This window comes from Hibiscus syriacus, unplaced genomic scaffold, assembly GCF_006381635.1.
Source record: "Hibiscus syriacus cultivar Baekdansim isolate YM2019G1 unplaced genomic scaffold, ASM638163v2 tig00110059_pilon, whole genome shotgun sequence".
NCBI lineage: Eukaryota > Viridiplantae > Streptophyta > Magnoliopsida > Malvales > Malvaceae > Hibiscus > Hibiscus syriacus.
In genome coordinates, this window is record NW_024062582.1 from 670,775 (window position 1) to 684,172 (window position 13,398).

Here is a 13,398-nt window from a genome sequence, read left to right on the forward strand (position 1 = left end):
CCATCAATTTTTCTTCAGGAAATTCTTCTCTAAGTGGTGGTTTGGATGTGGAAAGGGGAATTCGACTCAAGTGATCTGCTACCAAATTTTCGTATCCCTTTTTGTCTTTAATTTCCAAGTTAAATTCCTGTAAAAGTAGGATCCACCGGATAAGCCTTGGTTTTGCTTCCTTTTTGCTCATCAAATACCTTATAGCTACATGATCAGAAAAAACAGTAATTTTAGTACCAAGCAAATAAGATCTAAATTTTTCTAAAGCAAAAATTAAAGCAAAAAGTTCTTTTTCCGTTGTTGAATAATTTTTCTGAGCCGAGTCCAAGGTTCGGGACGCGTAGGCTATGACATGTGGCTCTTTCCCTATTTTTTAGCCAAGAACGACTCTAACGCTAGTGTCCGATGCGTCACACATAAGTTCAAAGGGATGATTCCAATCTGTTGGCTGAACAATTGGAGCTTAAATAAGCTTTTCCTTTAATGAATCGAAAAACTCTTTGTATTTTGAATTAAAGTCAAAGTCTTGATCTTTTGAAGTAGATTGCATAAAGGTTGTGCTATCTTCGAAAATTCCTTAATAAACCTGCGGTAAAATCCTGCATGGCCAAGAAAAGAACGAATTTTCCCTCACAGTTGTGGGGTAAGGAAGTGAGCGTATAACATCTGTTTTAGCTTTATCAACCGCAATCCCTTTTGAGGAAACAATATGAGCTAAAATTAACCCTTTATCAACCATAAAATGACATTTTTCATAATTCAAAACAAGGTTATATTCTAAGCATCTTTTAAGTACATTAGTTAAATTATCAAGACATTAATTAAAAGAGTTACCATAAACCGTGAAGTCATCCATAAAGACTTCGATGCCCTTCTCCACATAGTCGGAAAATATACTTAGCATGCATCTTTGGAAGGTGGCTCGTGCGTTACAAAGACCAAAGGGCATTCGTCTATATGCAAATGTACCGAATGGACAAGTAAAAGTCATTTTTTCTTGATCCTTTGGCGCCACTGGGATTTGGAAAAAACCTAAAAACCCATCAAGACAATAATGAGTTTTCCCAGCTAATCTTTCAATCATTTGATCTATAAAAGGAAGAGGAAAATGATATTTTCGAGTAAGAGAGTTCAACTTCCTGTAATCAATACAAACTCGCCATCCATTTTGAACTCTTATTGGCACTAACTCTCCTTGATTTTCGACCACTGTGACTCCCGTTTTCTTGGGAACAACATGAATCAGACTTACCCAATTACTATCCGAAATTGGATAGATTACGTCAGCGTCAAGGAGTTTCTGAATTTCTTTCTTTACTACTTCCATCATCAGTAGATTTAATCGACGTTGTCCTTCACGTGATGGCTTTGTCCTTCTTCGACTTTGATCTTATGCATGCAAGTCGAGGGCTTAATCCTTTAATGTCGCAATGGTCCATCCTATGGCTTCTTTTGAGAGCGCATATCGCTACCAAAGCTTCCTCTTCTCCTTTGGATAATTTACTTGAGATGATCATTGGAAAAGTTTCATTTTTGCCCAAAAAGACATATTTCAAATGCTTCGGTAATTGCTTCAATTCTATCTCAGGTGCCTACAAAATAGAAGGTAAAATTTTAGTTTTAGAGGAATATAAAGATAAATCAGAATTGATTGAATTAATATTTTTAAACTCCCTTTCTTCATCTTTGTGGCAAAGTTCAGGATCCTTAAAAAGATCATAAGAAAAATTAGATTCAATATATTCATCAATTAAAGGATCTATAATATCAACAAAATTAATTCTTTCAACATGATCAGGGCATTTCATTTCTTTGTAAACATCAAATTCAACGATCTCACCATCAAATTCCATTGTTAGTATACCACTTCTAACATCGATCTTTGTATGTGTTGTGCTTAGGAAGGGTCGGCCTAAGAGTACCTCGGAATAAGAATACGACCTATCATGTTCCATGTCAATACCTCGGAAGAATACGACCTATCATGTTCCATGTCAATGACATAGAAATCTGTAGGAAAGAATAATACATCGATCTTTACCAAGACGTTTTCCATTACTCCCACTGGATAGATCACAGATCGATCAGCCAACTGTATGGTTATTCCTGTTTCCTTCAAAGGCTCGTTAGTAATCATTTTATATATAGAAAATGGCATAACATTAATTGAAGCTCCTAAGTCACACATTGCATGTTTAATTTTGAAATTACCTATTTTGCAAGGTATAGTGAACATACATTGATCCTTCATCTTTGGTGGGAGTTTTCGTTAAAAAATTGCAGAAACATGTTCTCCAAAATTTACCTTTTCGTGTCCCATTAATTTCCTCTTTGTAATGCAAAGTTCTTTTAAAAATCGAGCATACCTTTGTAATTGTCGAATTACTTCAAGAAGAGGTATGTTGACTTGAACTTTTTGGAAAACCTCTAAGATCTCCCTTTCTTCAGCTCTTTCATCACGCTTCATCAACCTTGATGGGAAGGGTGGTGGCGTGATTTCATGAGAAGAAAGAGAATGATGTGAGTCAGACGTACCTTATATTTTTGGAGGTAGTGTTTCCTCTTGTTCTTCCTGATGTGCGTCTTTTTCTGCTGGAACTTCGGGTGAGATAACTTTTCCACTTCTGAGTGTGATGGCACTAATATTCTCTCTCGAATTTAACTCCGTTTGAGAAGGTAGTTTTCCTTGTGATTCCAATTTTTCCATAGTTTGAGCTAGTCGGCTTACTTGATTATCTAACTCTTGAAGATGTGTTTCGATTCGGTTTTGGAATTTTTCTTGGGATGCAATGAGCTTTTCTTGTGAAATTGCTAACTTTCCTATAAGTTCCTCCAATGATGAGTTTTGTGTTTGTTGTTGAGGAGGAGGCCTTTGTTGATAAGTTGGTCTCTGATTTACCGCATAGCTGAAGTTTGGGTGGTCTCGCCATCTTGGATTGTAAGTATTGCTGTATGGGTTGTATTGTCTTTGTGGAGGACCTGGAAAGTTCCCTACTGCATTGATTTCTGCATTGCCTCTTTCTTATATCAGCGGGCAGCAATCCGTCGGATTGTCTAGCTTTGTGCATATCCCACATGCTCTTGTTGCTCCAGATTTTCCTGCAACAAGTGAATTAACTACTTCAGTTAATTTATCTAACTTATTTTCAAGGGAAAATGTACTTATCTCGTGAACCTGTCGGCTGGGTTCACTCGAAAACTGTTAAGAGTTGGCTGCCATGGTTGAAATTAATTCCCTTGCTGTTGTTGGGGTCATGTTAACGAATGCTCCTCCACTGGTGGCATCCACCATTTTCATCTCCATTAGTAAAAGACCTTCATAAAAGTATTGAAGTAACGTTTTCTCACTTAATCCGTGTTGCGGACAACGTGCGCAAAGCTTTTTAAATCGCTCCCAATAGTCATAAAGACTTTCTTCGCTCTTTTGCTGAATGGAAAGAATGCTCCTTCGCAACTCGCTTGCTTTAGCCGCTGGAAAGAACCTGTCAAGAAAAATTCGATTCATGTCAGCCCATGAATTAACTGAATTTGGAGGTAAATAAAATAACAAATCTTGCTCTCATTTTAATTTGATCCTCGGTAACTCCCTGTGGTTTCATGCTAGTGCAAACCATGTGGAATTCCAACAACTGTTTGTACGGATCTTCAGTGGGAAAGCTGTGGAAAGTGGGAAGAAGATGAATGAGTCATGTCTTTAATTGAAACGGAGTCCTGCCACTAGGAAAATTAATGCATAATGGCGTCTGAGTGACAGGAGCTGTGGCTAGCTCTCGGATCGTTTGTTCTTCTTCTACCATCGGAATGTTGTATGCGTCTGCTTTAGAGTCTGTCTCTGGAATTGATTCTGCTTCTAAACTTTGCTCTTGTTCTTCTTATCTTTTTCTCTTTTCTTGAAGTGTTTGTGCATGGATTCTTCGTGCTCGTGCTTCGATCTCTGGATCTAGATCTACTAATTCACCTGATTACTTCTGATCATAAATCAAAAACTAGAAAAATAAATCAGTACTTGCCATTAGTCCCCGGAAAAGGTGCCAATTTGAAAACCGTCGTTTTGCTATCAAAATAATTCATGGCTTCTTAATAAATAAAAATAAAAATGTAGTATAGAGAAGCAGGGTCGATCCACATGGACTGTGTTGTTTCTGATTTAATAAAACTCTTTCTTGATTTTAGAAAAAGATAGAATTCCAGATGAAGTTGAAAAGAAATATTAAAATAAAATAAATAAATAAAGAAAAATAATATAATAATAAATATTAATAGTAATAAATATAAAAGGGGGATTTTTTTTAAAGTTTTGGTTAAAATAAAAAAAATAAAAAAAATAAACAAATAAACAAATTAAAGAGATTAAGATAAAGAGAAAATTTTTGTGAAAGTAACCTCAGACTTCAGTTTCACCTCAAATTCATCTGATCATCGAAACACATTTTTACTTCAAGATTCACGTAAGCTTACAAGAACAATTCTTCACTGCCAACTCGGATTGTGTCATTTCAACAACAACTGATTCCGATCTCAGTTTCCACTTAGCAAACAATTTTACTAAGTGTGTTCTCGGGAAGTTGAATATGCTTCAATAAGCAAATCCTTCTTCAAACATTAACCATAACAATATCCGGACCAATGTTGAAATAGTTTTGATTTGAAAAGTAAGCTTCAGAAAACAGAAAGAAAATTCGAAGCGATTTAAGTACCTTACAATTCTCACGTTTGGAATTGAGCCTTCGCTTTAGTCTTCGGCTTGAAAGAAAATTAGCTAAGCATAACCAAAGTTATACTTTGCATAATAGAAAAGTATGCAAAAAAATAGAGAGAAAGCTAGAGAGAAAAAGAAGATTTTATTCTCAAATGAGAGAGATATGTTTCTAGACTCACCCTTAGAGGGTATTTATAGCCTTCAAAATCCTAAAAACAAGCTAAAACATCTTAAATCCTAATTAAAACACTTAAAACTATTTAAACTAAAATACCTAAAAATAATATAATATTCTAAATCCTAATTAAAATACTAAAACCTATTTAAACTAAAATACAAAGATAAAGATAAAATATAAAATTAATATCCTAAAACTTAATTAAAATACTAAAACCCTATTTAAACTAAAATACAAAGATAAAGATAAAATATAAAAATAATATCCTAAAACTTAATTAAAATACTAAAAACCTATTTAAACTAAAATACAATGATAAAATATAATGTTTAAAATATTATACTAAATCTGAGTTTAATCCAAATCCGAATTCCAACCAGCTTTGATTCCGAAAATAAAAAATCTGCAGAATTGTGTCCTTTTTGTGCAATTTCCATAATCTTACATCCTGTATAGAAAATGAATTAAAATGAACAAATAAGCCACAAAAATCAATGATTAAATAGTAATTTAAAAGTAAAATATTAACTAAATTAAGCACTTATCATGTTGTAATTGCTGGAAACTTTCCTAAAATCCACCAAGAGTTAATTTCTCTTTTCCTCTAGCTTTAGAGCACCCCCAACCTCTTTCACTAAACAAGGCAAGAAAATGAATTACTAATTCAACTAAGTGCTTGAATTGAGGTTAAGAACATTCCCTATAACTTGAATAAACCAAAAATAGACCAAAATCACTTGATTCTCTTAAACCTCCTTAAAACCCATTTTTCAAACCAAGAGTAAAACCTGAGATAATGGGGCTTAAAATGAAGCTTAAACCAAGCTTGAAACTCTTAAAACTTTCATATTTACACTATCCTTAGAGAAGAAGAATAGTAATAATAAGAGAAGAGGAAGATTATTTGGTAAGTTAAAGAGGAATGGTTTTCACGTGGATCACTAAGAAATAAAAGGGTTTTCATATTTTGATTTGAGCTAAGGGTAAATCGCATCTTTGGTCCCTCTTTCTTTTTCTCCTATTAAAATCATCACAAACCTTAAACTCTCGGGACCAACTTAAGCCCTTTCCAACTTAATTTGGTCCAAACAATTTTAAATGGTCTATTGGGCTCAACTTATGGGTCTCGGGTTGACCCAAACTACTGACACGAGATTCAGGGGATTATATCTACTGACACTGCCTTTTTTCAAGCATTGACTCGACGGGATAATGTTTCAAGCACTAGCTCAACGGCATACTATAAACAAAGTCTCGATCCATGAAATTCAACTCAAACAGTTTTATGATCAAATTTTATCTTATGTCAGAAAGCATATTAACATCCAACCCAGACGACAATTAATTTTTTTAACGTAAAAGGTTGAGTTCGAAAATATGAATAGTTGAGTGAGTATTTTATAACTTTCAATAGTCGGAGGACTCAACAAAGCAATGCCTTATAATCAAGGGACCATTTTGTAACTTTTAATAGTTAAGAGACTCAACAAAACAACTCCATGTAGTCGAGTGACCATTTGAGTACTTTATTTTTTTTAATTAATTATTAATATTTGAATTATATAATGACTAGTCCGAATTGAATTTTGCTTATACCTATTAAAAATCCAGTTTTAATTATTAAAAAGAAGCTTCAAACTTGTTGTTTTAAAGCTGAAAACTGATAAATCACGTCATGTAATGTAGTTCCAAATTGCTGTAAGTGGCAAGGTCCTTAGGATTGATGGGGGAATCACCTAAATTTTGGCGTGTTTTGCTTTAACTTATAGTATAATTTATCTCCCTTTGGCTTTGAAATAAGGGGAAAGCAAAGTTTTGAAAAGGGAAGGACAAATGATTGAAACAAATAACAAAGATCCAAAGCTTATCTCTTGGTGGGGAAAAGAATAGTGTTTCAAAAACCCATGGAGAAAAGCAAAGATCTTTTCCCATTTAGTCGATGCTTGAATTCATGTTAATTTTTTTCAACATGGGGGGCCTCCCTTTGCCTCCATGATGGGAGGCACATGTGACCAGCCATGCAATCACCACCGTAAACATACCAACTCCAACCATAATAATCATCACAGCACAAAGAATTGGTCTTCTCTACATCAAAGCAAAGCCCTCTTCTAAGATTTCAAAAAGAGAAAGCAATCGAAAAAGAAGAATAAGTAAATCTTATTTCTTCAATGATTCATGCCCAACTCCATCCTAAAGTTGCTTAACTATCAAGTTTGCAAGAATGATTAAAGAAAAGGAGGAAAAGTGAGGTACATGTATGTGCAAGGATATCCCCACTATGGTGACCAAGATTTGCATGGCTTGTTCATGCAAAGAAAAGTCAAAAACTTTAGTGTATTTTTTAATTAATGACCATTTGCCATTTTTTTTTAATTTCCCATGTAAATCTATGTCATTATCATTGAGAGATTTAAGCTAAAAATAAAGGTTAGTCTCCATCACCGGCTATTCGAGCTAGAGGAGATGCACGGGACTGTCATGTAAATAGTAAATTTGTGTTCTAGATTTTTTTTTTTTACATTTTATAAAGTGAATATTGTTAGAGTTCTACTTAAATTCAATCTAATTCAAATTGATTGATTGGGGAAAGTAGAAAATCTAATTTGGTTCAAAGTAACGAGTCTGTTTTATTTTTTTTGTTGATTGAGAGTGGGAAATATATTTTAATTAGATTTTTTGATATACATGTTATCTTTGTAATCAATTATTCATCCCTATCAATAGATACTATAAATTAGGATTAGATGACAATTGATTCATGAGATTCCTCTTGTATTCTTCTATTTTCAACATTAGTGAAAATTCTCCTCTTCTATCTATGATTTTTCTCAATATTTAATTTATTGTGTGATCAATATACTCGTCCTTAACCGATATTTTCAGCATATAGTTTTATTTTGGTCCATAAGAAGAAAAAGCGGTTTGATTTTGTTCAACAAAAATGGAAATGTAGTTGGCAGACTTCAAAACATAAATTAATGATAACTGCAGGATTTAAATGAACATGACAAATACATAAGGAAAAAAAAAGCTGAAGATATGTAAATTTTGAGCAAGCAATTCACCAAACTGACAAGAAACATAGAAACACAAGCAATCTCACAGGAAATTGAATTCAATTAAATGAAAAAGAAAACGTTTTAATTAAACCCTAGATAACCCTTGGCTTTACTTGTATGTGTTGATTAGTAGTAGTCAAAGGAGTGGTAAATTCCTAGGCAAATCAGAATATTGGGTGGCCAAACTTCTGTGGATTCATCATGGCAATGGGGGAAAAATGAATCAACAACTCATATAAACATCGGTAATATGATTATTAAGATTACCCTTCTCTAAGAAAATTCCTTGGAGCAACTTTGTTATAGGAGAAATTCAATGGAGTCCCTGTCCTTTTCTCAATCTGTCATTGCCATGCCATCCACTCAATCTAAACAAATTAATTATTTTGAGATAACTCTTATCTTATCTTATCTTTTTCTTTTTTTTTTTCTTTTTTAAATTACCAGTTCCCTTAGCATGAACATATAATGCAATATAAGCATCCCTTTCTGCACTCTCTCATTCAAAAACTTTTAGCAGTAATTGTAAAATTTGGAAGGAAAATAATGACAGTAGCAGTAATTGTCATAAACATACACTGATATACTATAGGAAGATAATGACAGTAGCAGTAATTGTAAAATTTGGAAGGAAAAAAAAACTAAGATTTTATGTAAAAATCTTAAACGAAAAATAGTACTAGTAAAGAAAGAGAAATTTTACTAATATAGAAAATAAGAATATAGGAGGATTTGTGTCTTTATGGAGATTTATACTTAACGACTTATTTCTTATTCTAACTTCTAATATCTATATATGTGGATGATTACTTGAGTAAAAAATAAACTCATTCAACAAGAAATTTATCCAAACTAGCTTTTCTACTCTGGTCAACATTTAATAAAAGAATCTCCCGATCATTGGACGTCGAAAAAAATATTAGACCAATTTTTTGAGTGTTACAAATGAAAATTATTTTAGTTTATTATAACTTAATCTCCCCATTCATACACGCACTCACACACAAGTTTGATTCCGCTTCCATTTTTGTGTCATTTTTTCCTCCAATAGAATGCCATCAAAATTTATTGTATTAAATTAAATCAAAATTAAGATCAAACTGAAAGAATATGTAAGCAACAAGACCAAATATATAATTATATAAATTTATTTAAATAACATATCAATAATTCCTTTAATAGTTAATAGTAAGTGACGTAATTAAATCCATTTTAATAGTTTAATGATGTAATTTAAAAAGAACATAATCCAATAGTGAAAATACACTGGCCCAATAGTTGAATGACCTACATGCTAGTTTAATGACCCAACTGAGGTTTTGGGGACTCAGCTCAAGGGCCCGTTTTTATTACATATATTTATTTGGGAAGATTCCGCAACTGAAAGTCTGAAACTAAAGAAACGACTCTACTGTTTTTAGAGTTTGAGGGAACTGAGCCCTTGATTAATTTCATATATAAATAAACTTACCGTTTTAATGACATCAGAAAGATCGGTCTAGCCTCTGTAAGTCATGATCCCAGATTTGTCAAAGAATGATTGATCCACGTGGGCAGTTGAGTCCCTCACAAGAGATGGTCATGGAACAAATATATTCACTGCTGCAATAATGGAGTAGCATATAGTGAAGAGAAAGGTAAGGAATCCACCAATCGATGGAAATAGTGAGTGTGTCGTGTTTAGAGTTAGTGTTGTTGAGCTAAAATTGGCAGCTAAAGCTGCTATCAAATCAGAAATGTTAGTCAAAAACCGTCCTCTAGAGTAAGAAAGGGGAGTAAAAAGACATGTAGTAAAACCAAGATAACTTTTTTTGACATTTTGGGTTTGCGTTGGGATTTCAATAATATAATAAATAGTTTAGTCTGTCACATTCCTTGCCAAAAACAGTGAAAACTCACGAAAGTCTAGGGACTTTTCAGGTCACCTTCTTCAATCTAAGAAGCTTTTGTTGTTGTTTTTGCTTTAATTTGCCCCCACCCTACCTGTTCATGGATCCCAAGGACTCCAAGCAGACCCCAGCTCAAGTATCCAACTTCTTGAGCCTGCCAGTGCCACCATCACTACAAACCATGGGAGAGAACAAGGCGGCTGAAAGCCAGGGTCCTCAGACTGTTGCAGATAAAGAAGAAGGGAAGAAACACCAGTTGGGTCCTATGAGAAGTTCTAACAAAGACAGGCATACCAAAGTTGAAGGAAGAGGTAGGAGAATAAGGATGCCTGCTTTATGTGCAGCTAGAATCTTTCAGTTGACCAGGGAATTGGGTCACAAATCCGATGGGGAAACCATACAGTGGCTGTTACAACAAGCCGAACCTTCAATAATAGCCGCCACAGGGAGCGGAACCATACCTGCATCGGCCTTGGCAGCAGCTGGAGGCTCAGTTTCGCATCAAGGGGCCTCTCTATCTGCAGGGTTGCACCAAAAGATGGAAGATTTAGGAGGGTCCAATGTAGGTTCTGGGAGCAGTTGGACCAGTTGGGCAATGGGGAGACCCCATCAAGTAGCACCAGGTTTATGGCCCTCAGTCAGTGGCTATGGGTTTCAGTCATCGTCTGGTACATCTACAACAAATTTAGGCACTGAAAGCTCTAATTATTTGCAAAAGATTGGGTTTCCCTGGTTTTGAATTGCCAGCTACTAATACTGGTCAGATGAGCTTCACCTCAATCTTGGGAGCGGCTAACCAGCAGTTCCCAGGTTTGGAACTTGGGTTGTCTCAAGATGGTCACATCGGGGTTCTAAATCATCAAGCTTTAAGCCAAATTTATCAGCAGATGGGGCAGGCTAGGGTGCTCCAGCACCAGCAACAACTGACTTCTACGGATGATTCTCAGGGATCGAGACAGTAAATTTACAAATAGTACCATTCCTGAGAGAAGATGGCTTTCTTTCTTGTAATGTTTCAGTATTGTATAATGGAAAAAAAAGGGAAAATAGTGAGAAAAGATGGATAATTTGGTTCTCAGAATTCTACAGGGACTGAATGGATTTTGTTTTTGACCCCTTCTTCTGCACTCCATCTCTTAAATTCATAACAGATTCTTTCCATTTATTGAACTTGCATCATCAAGCGTTTTCAAAAAAGATTATTAATGGTCTTGCGCTTTGTTCTTTTTGCTGTGGAATGTGCAGGTGGGAGTTCTGCACAGCTTAGTAGCTTGGTTTTCGGGCTTAACTTGTTTGATTCAGAGGTTTGTTGATTATGTTGTAAGGAAAATTTCATTTGTTTTCTTCTTCGCTAGGCCTGGATGGAGTGGAAATCGGTTTGTTTGTGAAAATTAAACATAGAAATTTAAAGTCATACTACATATGTCCAGTTTCATCTCGGGTCAAGTAAGAATCATTTCTTGTTTCTCTAAAAGAATATAGTTGCACATAAACGGCCAATCTGGCTGCCCCAGCCATGCATGTTTCCTGCTATCTGCTAAAATATACGAACCTCGTATATATTTTTCAATCTTTATTATTCCTAAATTTTCACGCCAGAACTACTTTTCTTGCATGGAATTTGCACCCACCCATTGCTTGCAGAAAGGGTACTTCACTTACCATGAATACGACATCCGATCTATCATTAATTGCTTTTCCTTTTTCTCTGTCTGATGTTGATCAAGATTATTTAGTACCGAACTTGTGTTGGCAAATGCAGGAGCTCTTTTCGAAATCATTTTGTTTACTTGACAGAGTTGACTACTATAAACTTGTTTCAGGAATCATCAACCCCCAACTGTCATAATTTGGTTTTTTTAGCTGTAATTATTCTTTATCCTTGATGAAAGGCTTGGACTCATCATATAAGTATTGGCAATGAAATCAATGAGCATATTGTGGTCCTTAGTTTTTGGAGGCAGTGTTATTGAAATTGACAGATCAGGTTGACTTTGTCATCACCATTTCTGTAACTGGCACTGAAGTTCTTACCCTCATATGCTGTTTTTTTCGTAGATATCTTGCTGTTGAATTTACTGCATTGCATTCATTGTTATTTACTATTCCTAGTGGCAGCCTTTCTGGTTGGTTGTGAACTCTCTATAGGAATCTAAATCGGTCATTTACTTTCTTTCTTTTTTTCACCCATTGTTTTAGGAAGTCTCACGTGCGGGACTAATATACAACTAAGAAAATACGTTACTGAAAATGTTATTATTTTTTCAACATTTCAGGTAAAAAATTACCTAAAATATTATTATTTCTATCAGAAATGCTATTATTGGGCACTTTACAGGGTTTAGTAATATATCTGGCAGAAAAAATAATGTTTTAGGTAGCTTTTTACTGAATATATTATCAAACTCGGTAAAACGCCCATAATAACATTTTCGGTAGCAATTATAATGTTTTAGGTAATTTTTTACCAGAAATATTAAAAAATTAATAACATTTCCAATAGTACTTTTCTTTAGTCGTATATTAAGGCTACCGGTAGAACTTTCCCTTGTTTTAGGCTTGACTCGATGACAATTTGTACAGTGGATTTGAATATTGATAGGTTTTATGGGTTCGAATAATTTGTGGATACAGATGTTAAAATTACTAGTTGTAGATATGGATAGATATCATTGGATATCTAACTATGAATTGTAAAAATGGATTATATGTTTGCTTTCAAGGGGAATATGCTAATAATTACATGTGAGATGTAATAAATAAAATTCTAATTCTAGAAACATGTCTGACTAATAGATTGTAACTACATGTTTAAAATTATTGCAGGTGCTCAAACTTGGAACATTCAGGAACATTAATTAATTTTGACCACTGAAATAAGTTTAGTTGATTATATTATGTTTGGTTATGCAAATTATAATTACACATTTATACAAATTTGATTGTTAATATAATATTAATTATTAAATTGAAAATCATACTTCAGTAACTAAAGGAAAGATTATTATTCATTGAGGTCCCGGATATGAGCATCAGTGACTGCATCATAGGTGATTGAACGTTCATTAATATATGGTTGAGAGAATTTAGAACAAATATTATTTTGTAATTATTTTAATAAAAAATATTAAATTTAAAAAATTGCAATTATACGCTTAATTACGCTAATTTTTATGTAGCCCAATTATCCCACAATAATTTTTATTTCTCTAAAAATTTGAAGAATCTTATTGGATATCATATTAAACTCAATTCAATGGACCTTACAAATCAAAATAGTTAAGTAAACATGCCAATTCTATATTACGAGATATTAAAGAAATGAAAGAAGGAAAGAAAATTTTCTAATTAGAATCGGGGGGTATACGGACCCACGTAATTCAGTAAATAGAATCGTTGAGTTAAATTTAGGTCTAACTGAGTGTTATTGAACTCATATAGCCATAAAAATGAGATTTTTGAGTTGAGGGTAAATAAAGGAGGACCTATTGTGTGATTATACCCTTCAAGAATTCAGAGGTTCAATTCTCATTAATTTAAAGAGGTCAATCGGCCAAGAGAAGAGAAAAAAGTTGCACC

The 13,398-nt window shown here is 33.9% G+C and overlaps 1 pseudogene; it reads left to right on the forward strand.

The window, feature by feature from the left end:
• The first annotated feature begins 9,737 nt into the window (after positions 1–9,737).
• LOC120214386 lies at positions 9,738–10,869 on the forward strand (annotated as a pseudogene).
• The last annotated feature ends 2,529 nt before the right edge of the window (positions 10,870–13,398 follow it).